The sequence below is a fragment of the Micropterus salmoides genome, unplaced genomic scaffold, assembly GCF_014851395.1.
Source record: "Micropterus salmoides isolate LMB-PRFRI ecotype aquatic unplaced genomic scaffold, ASM1485139v1 Ms_hic_scaffold_1656, whole genome shotgun sequence".
Taxonomy (NCBI): domain Eukaryota; kingdom Metazoa; phylum Chordata; class Actinopteri; order Centrarchiformes; family Centrarchidae; genus Micropterus; species Micropterus salmoides.
This window is the reverse complement of record NW_024040770.1, coordinates 310-17,952: the sequence shown is the minus strand read 5'-3', so window position 1 is coordinate 17,952 and position 17,643 is coordinate 310. Positions and strand designations below refer to the sequence as shown.

The 17,643-nt window shown below is 48.5% G+C and overlaps 1 pseudogene; it reads left to right on the top strand.

Annotated features, from left to right (window-relative positions):
* The first annotated feature begins 469 nt into the window (after positions 1-469).
* Positions 470-17,305, top strand: LOC119906535 (annotated as a pseudogene).
* The last annotated feature ends 338 nt before the right edge of the window (positions 17,306-17,643 follow it).

Genomic DNA, 17,643 nt, shown 5'->3' with positions numbered 1-17,643 from the left:
AAAGAGTGAACTAAATATAACTATTTCATTATGCAAGGTTTGTCGCTGTAATATAAATAACTCAAAGCAAGATGTAGCAGTCGGGGTGGTCAGGACATGGTGGACGTCTGGGTCGCAGAGAAAGCAGAAGAGCAAGTAGTTTGCCCACTGAATCACAGGTCCGAGGTGCACCCGATCACTGTATATATATATATATAGACTGTATATATATATATACAGTCTATGCTCACTGGTGTGTGTGTGTATATATATATATACACACACACACCAGTGAGCCAGGTCCTGTTTACTCTGACTGCTTTATTTAGCTTGTTCACTTCATGTTGGAATTCTGTAGCTTTTTGGATTTTCCTTGAAGCTTTGGCAGTGTTGTTCTTCTGAGCTCATGCCAATAAAGCACATTGAAATTGAAAACAGCTGTCTACGCTCCGTGCGTCATGACGTCACATAGCTCGTAAAAAGAGATGACGTAGTAAGAAAAAAGAAGCGTCCTTTACCGGGAGGAAGAGGGCGAGCGTCCCGCACGCGGACAGGTAAAGACCTGCTGATGGCTTGATTTACAAGAGGGGTTTCTGATCACTGATAGAACTGATCAGCACTTTGTAATTGATTATCAGAGAGCGAGAGAGAGAGAGAGAGCATCATTTCTGCTTCATCACACTGCAGCTCAGGCGGGCGCGTGTGTGCGTGCGTGCGTGTGTGTGCGTGTTGCAGCGGGGTGTTTCCCCTGCAGGACCGCAAAGACTCCGGCAGTCCGGACCGGAAGACCTCCGTGTCTGTTCGGAGCTGCATGGATTCATCTCTAACATCTCTGATCTGTGTGTGTGACAGTGAACGCGGGGTTTCACGCGGGGTTTCACGCGGTGTCTGCGGATCACAGCTCAGGATCATCCGGTGATCAGCTGTGACCAGAAGCAGACTATTGATCTGCGGCAGGAGAACATCACATATTACTATTTACAGTCTAGAAAGGTTTCACTACGGAGAAACATATATATATATATATATATATATATATATATATATATATATATATATATATATATATATATATATATATATATATATATAGTAAATAGTTATGTGTAACAGAATATATAGTGTTACATATAATATATACTGTTTAATAAAATTATACAGTAAAAGTAGAAATGAAAGAAAATACTACATATATACAACAATAAAGCAGTAAACTAATGTAGAACCATCAGTACTACGTGGTCAGGGCGGAGCTGCAGGGAACACATGAATATTTTAAATGTTGGAGGCCACATGTTTCATCATCATCATCATCATCATCATCCTCGTCTGTCTGAATCCAAACCAGATTACAGTAGATTGTCTCTCAGCTCTAATCTCCCTGCCGCCTGCGTTACCGTGGCAACCCTTCACCTGACAGCTGGAGGGGTCAACCGATGGTAACCACGGGGCTCAGGGAGATGACCTCATCAGTCTGTGACCAGGGCCGCATTTATAAAACTACATCACAGTCAGCTCCGCCTCCCCTTCATACATCACAGTCAGCTCCGCCTCCCCTTCATACATCACTGTCAGCTCCGCCTCCCCACGCCGCCTCCCCTTCATACATCACTGTCAGCTCTGCCTCCCCACGCCGCCTTCCCTTCATACATCACAGTCAGCTCTGCCTCCCCACGCCGCCTCCCCTTCATACATCACTGTCAGCTCTGCCTCCCCACGCCGCCTCCCCTTCATACATCACAGTCAGCTCTGCCTCCCCACGCCGCCTCCCCTTCATACATCACAGTCAGCTCTGCCTCCCCACGCCGCCTCCCCTTCATACATCACTGTCAGCTCCGCCTCCCCTTCATACATCACAGTCAGCTCTGCCTTCCCTTCATACATCACAGTCAGCTCTGCCTCCCCACGCCGCCTCCCCTTCATACATCACTGTCAGCTCCGCCTCCCCTTCATACATCACAGTCAGCTCTGCCTCCCCACGCCACCTTCCCTTCATACATCACAGTCAGCTCTGCCTCCCCACGCCACCTTCCCTTCATACATCACAGTCAGCTCTGCCTCCCCACGCCACCTTCCCTTCATACATCACAGTCAGCTCTGCCTCCCCACGCCACCTCCCCTTCATACATCACTGTCAGCTCTGCCTTCCCTTCATACATCACAGTCAGCTCTGCCTCCCCACGCCACCTTCCCTTCATACATCACTGTCAGCTCCGCCTCCCCACGCCACCTTCCCTTCATACATCACTGTCAGCTCCGCCTCCCCACGCCGCCTCCCCTTCATACATCACTGTCAGCTCTGCCTTCCCTTCATACATCACTGTCAGCTCCGCCTCCCCACGCCACCTTCCCTTCATACATCACAGTCAGCTCCGCCCCTCATGCCTCGGGCCGCTAACAGCAGTTTTATGGTCTGAGCGAGCTAGCTGCTGGCTGCTAGTCAAAGTTCCACAGTGCTACAGAGCACAATCATTTCTGCTGTCCTTTCATCACTTCCCAGGAAACTCAACAAACGTAACCTATTGGCCTCAAGTGAAGATACCAACGATGGTCGTTCAGTCTTGGCCACAGGTAGTCTCAACGACCGTAACGACTGTCGTCACAGCAACAAGGAACACTAACGAACCAGCGGTATCGATGACCCGGGCCAACGACCCCACTGAGGTTAAATAGCTGAGTTTCCCTGCCAGTCAGTCAGAACTGAAGAAGTCCTTTGGATAAGGGACGAAACGTCTTCCAGTATCTTCAACCAAGTCCAGTTGCCCTTGATTTTAACCTTCGTTGGACATGTAGCTAACGTTATATTGTTACCTTCAGGGCGTGTCTATCAAGTCCGTTTTCCAACATTGGCGAGCCTGCTAGCCACATTAGCCGCGCAATATGCTAACGCCAAGTAGCTAACCTACAAAACAAACAGTAAAACAACATGGCAACACGTCGTGTCACGTCCAGCACATGGAAATCCATCCTTGAACCATTTCAGAGCTTGTTACGCTTGTGGAACTTCTGAAGCACTAATTTATTAATTTAACAGAAAACAACTGTCCAGTCAGAGCAGAGTATGTAAACGACACACAGCTTCATGAGAGGCCACAGTACTTTGTGTAATATATAAAGGAGGTGATGGCGCAGTGGATAAGACACATGCCTTTGGGGTGGGAGACCGAGTTCACTCTGTGACACATCCACGGTGACCGTGTTGTCAATGTCTCTCAGGTGAATCACCATGACGACAGAGCCAGGTGAGCCACAGGAGGCCCAGCCCAAAGAGGCGGAGTTGTTCCCTGAAGCCGCCGCCCACTCCACACCTAAACAGGTAAAAACACAAAGAAATAAACAATCGATGAACAAATTACTAATCTGAAATGTGACATCACTTCCTGCGTCCTCAGGGAGGGGAGGGCGGGCCGTCCCCGAGCCAAGCTCAAAGCTCATTGGCTGAGGACTCGACTAGTCACCTGTCTTCGAGCAGTCGAATCGCTCGCTCCCCGGCAAGAAACCCGCTGAGCTTTAGGACGATGCAGACCAAAGTGACCCTGCTGGATGGCTCGCTGTTCACCTGCACTGTGGAGGTGAGACAGGTGGAGGAGGGGAGACAGGTGGAGGGAAAACAGGTGGAGGAGGGCAGATAGGTGGAGACATGGGAGACACGTGGAGGCAAGACAGGTGGAGATGAGACAGGTATGGACAGGTGGAGGTGTATAAACTTAATGTGGAACCTGCTCCTCTCTGCAGAAACGTGCTCGTGGTCTGCAGCTGTTTGAGAAGGTCTGTGAACACATCAACCTGCTGGAGAGAGACTACTTTGCTTTGTCCTTCAGAGACGCCGACAACAACAAGGTACCTGTCTACCTGTCTGTCTACCTGTCTACCTGTCTGTGCGATGACGTTTACCTTTTGTCTTCCAGAACTGGTTGGATCCGGCGAAGGAGATGAAGAAGCAGGTCAGAGGTCAGCAGCTCTGCCACCTCTCTCTAGTTTTGGACACCTGATTTTTTGATCTGGTTAGTTCAAGTCAACTGTCTCCACTCTCTTTGTCTTTCAGGCGTTCCCTGGAACTTCTCCTTTAATGTCAAGTTTTACCCTCCAGACCCCGCCCAGCTCTCTGAGGACATCACCAGGTAGTTTAACTCACCTGTCAGTCAAAGCTCAGCAGTGTCATACATGTTTTTTCGCCTGTTTGTATAGTTAAGAAATGTGATGGCTTCCTCTACATGTCTGCAGGTACTTCCTGTGTCTCCAGCTCAGACAAGATATAGTTTCTGGTCGTCTTCCGTGTTCATTTGCGACTCACACTGTCCTAGGCTCCTATACCATCCAATCAGAGCTTGGAGACTATGATCCTGGTACTGTACTCTACTGTACTACTGCTACTCTACTACACTCAGCTGAATCCTTCCTTCCCCTGTTATACCCTTCTATAACATACAATGCCATACTGCTCCTTACTCCGCCGTACCCGGCCATACATTCTCTGCCGTACCCTTATTTACCCTGCCATACCCTACTGTACCCTGCTATATATTCTCTGGTTGGCCCTTCTTTACCCTGCCGTACCCTACTGTACCCTGCCATATATTCTCTGGTATACTCTTCTTTACCCTGCCGTACCCTACTGTACCCTGCCATATATTCTCTGGTATACTCTTCTTTACCCTGCCGTACCCTACTGTACCCTGCCATATATTCTCTAGTATACTCTTCTTTACCCTGCCGTACCCTACTGTACCCTGCCATATATTCTCTGGTATACTCTTCTTTACCCTGCCGTACCCTACTGTACCCTGCCATATATTCTCTAGTATGCTCTTCTTTACCCTGCCGTACCCTACTGTACCCTGCCATATATTCTCTGGTATACCTTTCTTTACCTTGTCATCCCTACTGTACCCTGCCATATATTCTCTGATGAGCCCTTCTATACCCTGCCATATATTCTCTGGTATACTCTTCTTTACCCTGCCGTACCCGACTGTACCCTGCCATATATTCTCTGGTATACTATTCTTTACCCTGCCGTACCCTACTGTACCCTGCCATATATTCTCTGATGAGCCCTTCTATACCCTGCCATACCCTACTGTACCCTGTCATATATTCTCTGGTATACTCTTCTTTACCCTGCCGTACCCTACTGTACCCTGCCATATATTCTCTGGTATACTATTCTTTACCCTGCCGTACCCTACTGTACCCTGCCATATATTCTCTGATGAGCCCTTCTATACCCTGCCATTTGTTTTCTGATATGACCTGACTGTCTCTGACGACCTGTCTCTCTCTCTCTGTGTTTCCTATGACCTGTCTGTCTCTGACCACCTGTCTCTCTCTGTCTCGGTGTATTTTCAGACGAGTGTGGCTCAGATTATGTCAGTGAACTCTGTTTTGCTCCGAATCAAACAAAAGAAATGGAGGAGAAGATCATGGAGCTGCATAAATCATACAGGTTCTTATAGATGAATTAAAAAGACATTTAAATATTATAAAATGTAAGGGAACCAAGCAGGTTTTAACACATGTGATTGTGTGTTTAGAGGAATGACACCAGCTGAAGCAGAGCTGCACTTCCTGGAAAATGTGAAGAAACTGTCCATGTACGGAGTCGACCTTCATCACGCAAGGGTAAGAAACACACCAACACACCAGTGTTACTGTCAACACTGTTACTGCTAGTGGAGGTCCAAACCTCAGTACTTCAACAACATACTGCTGGTTAGCATTGTTAGCACTGCAGTGTCTGCATCAGTTAAACTACAAACTGCTGTGAACAGTTACATTAAATAAATCCTATATTTTCTTAACAGGACACATTTAAGTGTTTATAAGTGGAAACATTCTTTTCCAGCTATTTAAAGCTGCATTAACTTTTTAAGATTAAATCATCTTATTTGGTATCCTGAGTTTCTACTCGTACAGACACAGTGTGAGGGGATCAGTACTGCTGATCTTCTGCTTTCTGCTGCTCAACAATCACCAATACATGACCCACTTCCTGTCCACAATCAATTATGTGCGTGTGTGCACACGTGTGTGCGTGTTCAGGGTGACATTAATGATTTTTCCATCATGGCTGCTCTCCATTGATTCAGGCTCTCTGTGTGACAGAGTGAAGCCTGCAGATCAAACAGCTGGTCCAGCTCTGCTTCATGCAGTCAGATCTGAACCAGCAGCAGGTCTGACAGGATCCACAGAGACCTGATCTCACAGATCAATCACACACCACAGCGACACGTTGGAAGGATTTGAAAACAGGGTTGGATTCTACAGTTAAATAACGTAATGGATAACTTCAATACTTCATGTATTAATACTTCTCCTCAGTAACACTGAGTACAGATGAGGTGTATTAATACTTCTCCTCAGTAACGCTGAGTACAGATGGTGTGTATTAATACTTCTCCTCAGTAACGCTGAGTACAGATGGTGTGTATTAATACTTCTCCTCAGTAACGCTGAGTACAGATGGTGTGTATTAATACTTCTCCTCAGTAACGCTGAGTACAGATGGTGTGTATTAATACTTCTCCTCAGTAACGCTGAGTACAGATGGTGTGTATTAATACTTCTCCTCAGTAACGCTGAGTACAGATGTGTGTATTAATACTTCTCCTCAGTAACGCTGAGTACAGATGTGTGTATTAATACTTCTCCTCAGTAACGCTGAGTACAGATGGTGTGTAGTGCACGTATCCACGGTAACCTCGAGTTAATCACGAACAAAACCTGCTCAGAGCAGTTTAGAGATGCAGCGTAAATCACCATGGCAACAGCCCTCGGTAACTGTCCAGACCCAGACCCTACTGACCCAGACTCCGCAGCTCCAGACCCCACAGATCCAGACCCCACAGACCCAGACTCCACAGCTCCAGAGCCCACAGATCCAGACCCCTCAGACCCAGACTCTACAGCTCCAGACTCCACAGATCCAGACTCCCCAGACCCCGACTCCACAGCTCCAGAACCCACAGATCCAGACCCCTCAGACCCAGACTCCACAGCTCCAGACTTCACAGATCCAGACCCCTCAGACCCAGACTCCACAGCTCCAGACTCCATAGATCCAGACCCCTCAGACCCAGACTCTACAGCTCCAGACTCCACAGATCCAGACTCCCCAGACCCCGACTCCACAGCTCCAGAGCCCACAGATCCAGACTCTACAGCTCCAGACTCCACAGATCCAGACTCCCCAGACCCCGACTCCACAGCTCCAGAGCCCACAGATCCAGACCCCTCAGACCCAGACTCCACAGCTCCAGACTTCACAGATCCAGACCCCTCAGACCCAGACTCCACAGCTCCAGAGCCCACAGATCCAGACCCCTCAGACCCAGACTCCACAGCTCCAGACTTCACAGATCCAGACCCCTCAGACCCAGACTCCACAGCTCCAGAGCCCACAGATCCAGACTCCTCAGACCCAGACTCCACAGCTCCAGAACCCACAGATCCAGACCCCTCAGACCCAGACTCCACAGCTCCAGACTTCACAGATCCAGACCCCTCAGACCCAGACTCCACAGCTCCAGACTCCATAGATCCAGACCCCTCAGACCCAGACTCTACAGCTCCAGACTCCACAGATCCAGACTCCCCAGACCCCGACTCCACAGCTCCAGAGCCCACAGATCCAGACTCTACAGCTCCAGACTCCACAGATCCAGACTCCCCAGACCCCGACTCCACAGCTCCAGAGCCCACAGATCCAGACCCCTCAGACCCAGACTCCACAGCTCCAGACTTCACAGATCCAGACCCCTCAGACCCAGACTCCACAGTTCCAGAGCCCACAGATCCAGACCCCTCAGACCCAGACTCCACAGCTCCAGAGCCCACAGATCCAGACTCCTCAGATCCAGACCCTACAGACCCAGACCCCACAGATCCAGACTCCTCAGATCCAGACCCTACAGACCCAGACTCCACAGCTCCAGACCCCACAGACCCAGACTCCTCAGACCCAGACTCCACAGCTCCAGAGCCAGAAACACCTGCAGGAAGTGACAGGAGGAGAGAGGAGAGAGGAGAGGGACGAGAAAGCACAAGACTACCAGAAAGGGGAGAAGTTGTGTTAGTAACATGCAATAATGGGATGAGGTTGCACACAGAGGGAGAGAAAGTAGAGGAGAGAGGAGCTCAGTGCATCATGGGAAATCCCCCGGCAGTCTAGGCCTATAGCAGCATAACTAAGGTCCCAGATACCCTGAGGCTCCACTGTTTACCAATGGGGACAGTTGCAGACTGGACCCAGATGCACAGCGCCCGTCAGCGGTCGGAGGACACAAGACTTTTTGACAGGGATCCAAACGAGAGTCTTCACAGACTACATTACATTCTGTATCACAACCACAGTGATGTTGTGTTTCAAGGTGTTGTGGAGGCTTTAGCATTTAGACCAGCTGTTCTGTTCTGTCTTTGTCTGTCTGTCTGTCCGTGTGACTGGAGTAGATGGTAGGAAGCCGCTTTGATTGCTTGCCTTCCGCAAAGTCCGAGGTAAGACTATTTCACCTGCGTGCACGTGTGTTCGTATGTGTTTGTGTTGAGTGTGTGTGAGTTTTCATGCAAACATCTTCATATCATGTCTTTATTCTGCTACCCACAACCCACAGCAGCCCTCCCATGCCATGACCCCACCCTAATCTAAAGCTATGAACCAGTTCATTACACCGTACAGGGCAGGGGCCCCTCAGTGCTGGGCTTGGGTAGTAAATGTACTGCGGTGCTGGACTCTGGTCTTCAGACGTTCTGGACGGTGTGGCCTTTACATGGACCAACCGAGCATCCTGGTTTTAGGGCTATCTTCTAATATAATTGTGTTTTTGTTCACACTCAACTGCAGGTTTAGGTTGTGTCCTCTTTAGGACTTGTTGTTAATCCAGAGGAAACTCAACCCAAGCACCCAGCAGCAGAGAGTTTCAACCCCTCGCTGACTCAAATTCCCCTCCCTTTGATTTCTGTGTGAAACGGAGCGACTCATTTGCTCCTGGTCATGAACTGATCTGCCTCCTTTACTTCATGCAGAGTTCAGCCAATCAGAGAGAGGAGGCGGAACGCTCATTCAGGAAATATTGTTTGTTTATATTCTTGATTCATAAGTGCAGCTGATACAAGCAGCCGATTGGCTGCAGTGAGTGATGGACAGTGACGGAGATTCATGTGTCTTTGTGGGCTGTGTCTCAGAGACTGTCAGAGGACAAACTGTGAATCCTGTTTTAGGAAGAAGAAGCTATTTAATCTCTCTGAGTTGGGCACATAGTTCTTAAAGGAATGTAAAATAAAATGTTCCATTTCAGTCATTCACGAGTCCATGGTTTGTGTGTGTGTGTGTGTGTGTGTGCGTGTGTGCAGGACTCAGAGGGCGTGGCCATCATGCTGGGCGTGTGCAGTAGCGGTCTGCTGGTCTACAGAGACAGACTGAGAATCAACAGGTTCTCGTGGCCAAAGATCCTGAAGATCTCATACAAAAGGAACAACTTCTACATCAAGATCCGACCTGGAGAGGTGAGACCCCACACACTTGAGCACCACAGAAGAAGAGTTCAGACATGACCCCTTAATGAAGGACATACGCCAGAGTCCTGTCAACGTGTCCCATTCATCATCCGAGCTTCCTGGCCCCCGCATTGATCCTAGCAAACGGGTTAGGGGTTCCTAAGTTCCCTGTTCCTGTGTGTGCCTGTTGAACAGCAGGACTCAGTGTGGCACTTTATGTTCCACCTGTCCCAGAGTCTGTCTGTCCCCAGTTTGACCAGGTGGGGTCTATCTCTGTCCCCAGTTTGACCAGTTTTACTCTGTGTCTGTCCGCAGTTTGACCAGTTTGAGTCGGTCTCTCTGTCCCCAGTTTGACCAGTTTGTGTCCGTCTGTCCCCAGTTTGAGTCTGTCTGTCCCCAGTTGGACAAGTTTGAGTCTGTCTCTCTGTTCCCAGTTTGACCAGTTTTACTCTGTGTTTCTGTCCCCAGTTTGACCAGTTGAATCTGTGTCTGTCCCCAACTGACTTAAGTTTGCCTCTCTGTCCCCAGTGTGACTCTGTCTCTGTCCCCAGTTTGACCAGTTTGAATCTGTGTCTGTCACCAGTTTGACCAGTTTGAGTCTACCATTGGTTTCAAGCTGCTTAACCACAGAGCTGCAAAGCGACTGTGGAAGGTCTGCGTGGAGCATCACTCCTTTTTCAGGTCAGTGGTTCAGGGTCCTGAGGAGATGATGAAACACGATGCAACGTACAACCACCTGAAACAACACCTATCTGTCTGTCTCTTCACCTTCCTGTCTGTCTCTCAGGTTGGTGTCTCCAGAGGAGACCCCAAAGAAGTTGCTGTCTCTAGGTTCAAAGTTTCGGTACAGCGGTCGGACTCAGATTCAGAGTCGCAGAGCTAGTGCTCAGATCTCCAGACCTGCACCGCATTTCCCACGATGCATCAGCAAGAGGAACATGCTGAGCCGCAGCCTAGACGGAGGTACTCATAATGATCATACTAGTACTGGTCCCTGTAGAAGTACTGGTACCTGTCCGAGGAGTAGTAGTATTGGTCCTTGTAGTAGAATGGTCCCAGTTGTAGAAGTACTGTACCCAGCAGTATTTGTCCTGCTCGTGGTAGTAATTCTGGTCCCAGTAGTCATTTTAATGGTCTACATATCAGTAATAGTTGTCCCAGTAGTAGTAGTAGTAGTAGTATTCCTGGTATTCGTAGTTGCAGTACTTATGCTAGTAATTATAGTCCTGGTCTCAGTCCTAGCAGTCACAGCACTGTTGATCCTGACAACTGATTCATTTGTAGTTTTAGGTCTGGTCACCAATTTTGTAGTTTGGTTTCATTTAGTTGTAGTTCTTGTCCCAGTAGTCATAGTTATGATCCCAGTAGTCATAGTTCTTGTCCCAGTAGTAGTGGAACAGGTTCCAGTAATTTTAGTACCAGAAGTGTCCAACTTGCAGCAGCATTTTGGGGCAATAAAACTATTAAATCGTAATGTTTTTATTGCTGACTATCTTGAATGTGTCTGTATACTTGTCCCAGTAGTCATAGTTATGATCCCAGTAGTCATAGTTCTTGTCCCAGTAGTAGTGGAACAGGTTCCAGTAGTTTTAGTACCAGAAGTGTCCAACTTGCAGCAGCATTTTCGGGCAATAAAACCATTAAATCGTAATGTTTTTATTGCTGACTATTCTTGAACACGTCTGTATACTTGTCCCAGTAGTCATAGTTATGATCCCAGTAGTCATAGTTCTGGTTCCAGTAGTAGTGGAACGGGTTCCAGTAGTTTTAGTCCCAGACTTGTCCAACCAGCAGTAGCATTTTGGGGCTTCAGGATTTAATGGTGTTATTGGTAACTATTCTTGAACTTGTCGGTATACTTGTTGCAGTAGTCATAGTTCTGGTTCCAGTAGTAGTTCTGGTCCGAGTACTAGTGTTCTGTGACAGATCAGTTCTTTCTTGTTCTTGTTGGTGACCAGAGTTTTTAATTGGTCCTCAGCTTCAAGGGCCACGCCCACATCCTCTCTGATTGGCTCTCCAGCCATCACAGCATCCCCCAAAGCCAACGGTGGTGCTTACACAGGTAGAGCTCATTACTGTTGTAACACAGCTGTTGTCTGCGGTAGTACTGTAGTAGTACTGCATTGTGATTGGCCACAGCTCTGAATGCTTCACTTCATTCAGCTTGTCAGGGAATGCTGCCACCTGATTAGTAGAGGGGCTGTGCTTCATTTAGACAGATAAGCTGGGTAAATTTCTGTCCAATCAGATCTTCTGTTTCTGCTGATGTCATCACATGAGGTCAGACATACTGTCAAACTGTGAAATACGTCAGGGACTAATCAGACTGAACAGGACTGAAGACAACATGTACCAACAGACAGGCAGGGAGGGAACGACCGGATGAAACACGTCAGGGACTAATCAGACTGAACAGGACTGAAGACAACATGTACCAACAGACAGGCAGGGAGGGAACGACCGGATGAAACACGTCAGGGACTAATCAGACTGAACAGGACTGAAGACAACATGTACCAACAGACAGGCAGGGAGGGAACGACCGGATGAAACACGTCAGGGACTAATCAGACTGAACAGGACTGAAGACAACATGTACCAACAGACAGGCAGGGAGGGAACGACCGGATGAAACACGTCAGGGACTAATCAGACTGAACAGGACTGAAGACAACATGTACCAACAGACAGGCAGGGAGGGAACGACCGGGTGAAACACGTCAGGGACTAATCAGACTGAACAGGACTGAAGACAACATGTACCAACAGACAGGCAGGGAGGGAACGACCGGATGAAACACGTCAGGGACTAATCAGACTGAACAGGACTGAAGACAGCATGTACCAACAGACAGGCAGGGAGGGAACGACCGGGTGAAACACGTCAGGGACTAATCGACTGAACTGGACTGAAGACAACATGTACCAACAGACAGGCAGGGAGGGAACGACCGGGTGAAACACGTCAGGGACTAATCGACTGAACTGGACTGAAGACAACATGTACCAACAGACAGGCAGGGAGGGAACGACATGGGTGAAACACGTCAGGGACTAATCGACTGAACTGGACTGAAGACAACATGTACCAACAGACAGGCAGTGAGGGAACGACCGGGTGAAACACGTCAGGGACTAATCAGACTGAACAGGACTGAAGACAACATGTACCAACAGACAGGCAGGGAGGGAACGACCGGGTGAAACACGTCAGGGACTAATCAGACTGAACAGGACTGAAGACAACATGTACCAACAGAAAGGCAGGGAGGGAACGACCGGATGAAACACGTCAGGGACTAATCAGACTGAACAGGACTGAAGACAGCATGTACCAACAGACAGGCAGGGAGGGAACGACCGGGTGAAACACGTCAGGGACTAATCGACTGAACTGGACTGAAGACAACATGTACCAACAGACAGGCAGGGAGGGAACGACCGGGTGAAACACGTCAGGGACTAATCAGACTGAACAGGACTGAAGACAACATGTACCAACAGACAGGCAGGGAGGGAACGACCGGATGAAACACGTCAGGGACTAATCAGACTGAACAGGACTGAAGACAACATGTACCAACAGAAAGGCAGGGAGGGAACGACCGGGCGAAACACGTCAGGGACTAATCAGACTGAACAGGACTGAAGACAACATGTACCAACAGACAGGCAGGGAGGGAACGACCGGATGAAACACGTCAGGGACTAATCAGACTGAACAGGACTGAAGACAGCATGTACCAACAGACAGGCAGGGAGGGAACGACCGGGTGAAACACGTCAGGGACTAATCGACTGAACTGGACTGAAGACAACATGTACCAACAGACAGGCAGGGAGGGAACGACCGGGTGAAACACGTCAGGGACTAATCAGACTGAACAGGACTGAAGACAACATGTACCAACAGACAGGCAGGGAGGGAACGACCGGGTGAAACACGTCAGGGACTAATCAGACTGAACAGGACTGAAGACAACATGTACCAACAGACAGGCAGGGAGGGAACGACCGGGTGAAAAACGTCCGGGGCTAATCAGACTGAACAGGACTGAAGACAACATGTACCAACAGAAAGGCAGGGAGGGAACGACCGGGTGAAACACGTCAGGGACTAATCAGACTGAACAGGACTGAAGACAACATGTACCAACAGACAGGCAGGGAGGGAACGACCGGGTGAAACACGTCAGGGACTAATCAGAACCGGAAACAAAGCGGAACACAGACAACTGATTCGGACACTTTTAAAGTTAAACAGGAAGTGAAGCTTATGAAAACACAAGAGGATGAATTTGACAATGTAAAACAGAAAACATGGAATGAATGCAAACTGAAAAACAAAACGTTGTCAAGAACACAGAGACAGGAAGTGACAGATAAACTAAAACAGAAACTATCACTGAACACCTGCATCCTGTGATCAATTACATGATCAGATGAAGAAACTGTTTATCATGTGACAGGTTTAAATAAAGCAGGTGTTTTTCGTCCAGTTCAGCAGTAGATAGCATTTATCTAGAAAGACTGAAGCCCCCGCTCCTCACCCAGTGGGTCAAATTTTGATTTCATGAGCTCGACAAGGAGGTCATCTTAGCATAATTGGCCACTTCATCATTATTAGAATAATTAGCTTCACTAGCACTGTTAGCGTTGGTACAATTGTTATGTTAGTGAGCACTGTTAGCTGTTGTTAGCATTGCTTGTATCTCGGGTAAGAAGCAGCGTGATCCCAGATAATAACACTTGTTTGAGATGAGCCAGACCGGTGCAGACGTCTCACTGACTGCAATGCATGATGGTTAGTGATTCTATCCAACTTGCTCTCATTTTTATTCTCAAGCACGTTGATCATCCACGGTTTATCTGTCAGGCTAAGTAACCAGTCAGGACATTTACTGGCGGATGGCGTTCATCCTGTCCGCCTCCTTTCAATGATACTTTCCATTGATCCACTTCAGCGGCGACTCTGACGATGTTGCAGTTGCAGCTGCTGGCCATGCGTTACGACCCCTCCTCCCACCGCAGTCTCAACTGTCCTTTGCTTTCGAGGCGTGCTGCAGCTCATCTCAAACAAGCCCAGTGACAGGTCATGGCTTCATGGTGGGTCTGATTGCTGATTGGCTGATTGGCCCAGACTGCCTTGCATGCCCCCTGAGCTCTGATTGGCTGAACGTGCCGTTGCCTTGACAACGAGCCGTGGTGATGCTTTGCTGCAGATGAAGGCCGACGGCGCCACAGTGGTCGCTATAGTTACTGCTGCTGCAGCTGGCTGGTGGTTGCTATGGTTATGTTCACTGTGGTTGCTGACATCACAGTTGATGTGTGTGTGTGTGTGCAGATATGGGTACGGGGCTGTACGGAGCGTCTAAAGCCATCGCCGTCAGTGACCTCATCACCACGGTAACGCCTGAGAGGAGGACAGAGGAGAGGAAGTCGGAGCAAGGTACTGAAAACAACCAATCAGAGGAGACACATTAGGCCAGGTGACTGAGACTGTAAAACCAACTGACACCTCCTTCCTTGTCTCCTGTCTCCTAGTTGAGGAGGTGCTGGTGATGGAGGAGGAGGTGCAGAGGGTGGAGGTAGATAAAGAGGAGGTGCAGCAGCAGGATGAGGAAGAGGAGGAGCAGACCAGAGTGACAGAGATTTCTCAGCACAGTCCTCCAACTCCTCAGAGACAGGACACCAAGGTAACAAACACCTGTCTCACGTGTCTCACCTGTCTGCTGACTCATAGACAAATAGAAATGTGATAGATATGATCCAACAAAGGTCGAGGTCAAGGGCAGCTGCACTTGGCTGAAGATACTAGAAGACGTTTCGTCCCCCATACAAGAGACTTCTTCAGTTCTGAGTGGGAAACTCAGCTATTTAACCTCTGAGGGGTCGTTAGCCAGGATCGTCGATACCGCTGGTTCGTTAGTGCCCCTGGCTGCGGTAACGACAGTCGTCATGGTCGTTAGAGCCACTCGAGGCCAAGTCTGAACGACCATCGTTGGCATCTTCACCTGAGGCAAGGAGGAAACGTTTGTTCAGTTTCCTGGGAAGTGATGAAAGGACAGCCTTGTAGGTGCGGGAAAAGTGGTGTTGCAGACCTCCTCCCCTGTTGAGAGATGGTTTATCTACCCTGGCCTCCTTGACACCTCTTTCAAACCATCCATCCTTCCTGTCCAGAATATGCACTGTGTTGTCCTCAAAACAGTGAGGGACGAAACGTCTTCGAGTATCTCCAACCAAGTCCAGCTGCCCTTTATTTTTACTGTCCTTGGATAACTGTGGCCTAGATGACTGAGAACAGACATCCTGCTAAGCATTTTGGGTTAAAGATGTGAATGTGTCAGACTGAAGATGAACTCTGTGTGTTCAGACCGAGGTGACCGACACCGCGGTGGACGGAGACCTGACGGCGACGGAGGTACAGCCGATCACACCGCCAGTTACATCTGCTCTCACCTGAACTCAGCACGCAGCTACACAAGAAATGTCCCTAACACCAACCTGTGTTTTTGTCTTCCAGTCTGATCAGGATGAAGACCTGAAAACACAGGTAGGACTGATCGTCTTGTTTATGCTGACATGTTGTCTACTGACACTCAGTGTTTGTCTCTGCTGTCGGCCTCCAGGAGACGTTGGGGAGTCCAGAGGAGGAGCAGAAACCTCAGAGCACCATCAGCGCTCTCAGGCGTTCCTTCTTAGAGGGGGGAGGAGGAGGAGGAGGAATGACAGAGTGGGAGAAACGTCTCGCCTCCTCGCCACTACGTCGAGTCGACGACTCCCGATGATTGAACCTCTGGAACCAGACGAGGTGAGGAGAGCTTGATCATCTGCTCGTGAATACAGTTTTAGACCAGCTGACGTTCAGCTGCTTCAGAATACTCAAACGTTAGGCCAGCCGGCGGCGCCAGCATGGAAACGTCTCCACAAGGCGTTTTATTTTAGCGAACACCAGTTATATTAATAAAGAGCTCGAGTGGTGCAGCTCTGATTTATTTCAGTTGCAGCATTTTGAAGTTGTGAGATTGTGGATGTGTTCAGTCAGTGCGTTCAGACGTCCTCTTAGTGAGTCTGGCAGACCTCTGTCCCGGACCCGTCCCAAAAACTATTTTAACCGAAGTGATCTTAAACCATCCCAAAATCAAAATGTTTCTTTCTTTTGTTATTATTGTTATCTATAGTTGTTAGTTGTTGGTGACGTAATAAAAACAACATTAAAATGTTGATGAAATTGATTTAAAAACCAAACTGAAAAGTTACCTGTTGTGGCACCTTTTCATTTAAATTCAGTGATAAACTTCTGGATTTTAACAGCTCAGTGTTTCCCCACAGAATCTGAGAGGGGCCTCCATCAGACCCACTTGTAGGACTCTAATACATCCCAATAGATGGATTACGTTTACATTTATTCTTTTATCCAAAGCTGCTTACAGCATCTGGAGCAGCGAGGGGTTAAGCGTCTCGCTCAGGGACACGTGAGCCGAACTCCGGGTCTTTCGCACCAAAGGCCTGCGTCTTATCCACTGCACCATTACCCCCCACTGATACTGCAACATTCATTGTGAACTGTCCCCATTCAAAATGAAACTTCCATTTGAATATTTCTAAATGTGTATTTGCATGATGATATTAATTCAGTTTGTAATATTTTCACCCACCACATGACTACACACAGCAGAGTTTGGGAAAGTCAAACTGATGTCAGAAGGCCCCGCCCGCTCATGGTCTCGTCGACCAACGTGTGGACGTACCTTTAGAGGTAAAGAGATGACCGGCCTAAACAGGCAGTAATTTGTGCGCTGTGACGACGCCACATATCCGTAACACGCCCGCACCGCGGTACCGCTGGTTTCAGGTTCTACCACTAACTGAAAACGACCTGGGGGAAACACTGAATAGCTGCTGCAGCTCAAAATAAAAGCACATAAGCCGTCGGTCGTTGGTAGATCAAACAAATGACGTGTAGTTGATGTTACTGGATATTTTTATTCTGTTTGATATAAATAAATTGTTTCATAGTAGTTTCAGTTTTGTGTGAGAGGAATTAAAGGCCGGTCCCAAATACATCAGAGTTTCAGGGTACATATGATTCTGTCTCTGTCTGTCTCTGTCTCAGGCCCTCCCATTGGACAGCAGCTCAACAGCGGTAGGTCCACAGAGCTGTCAATCAGC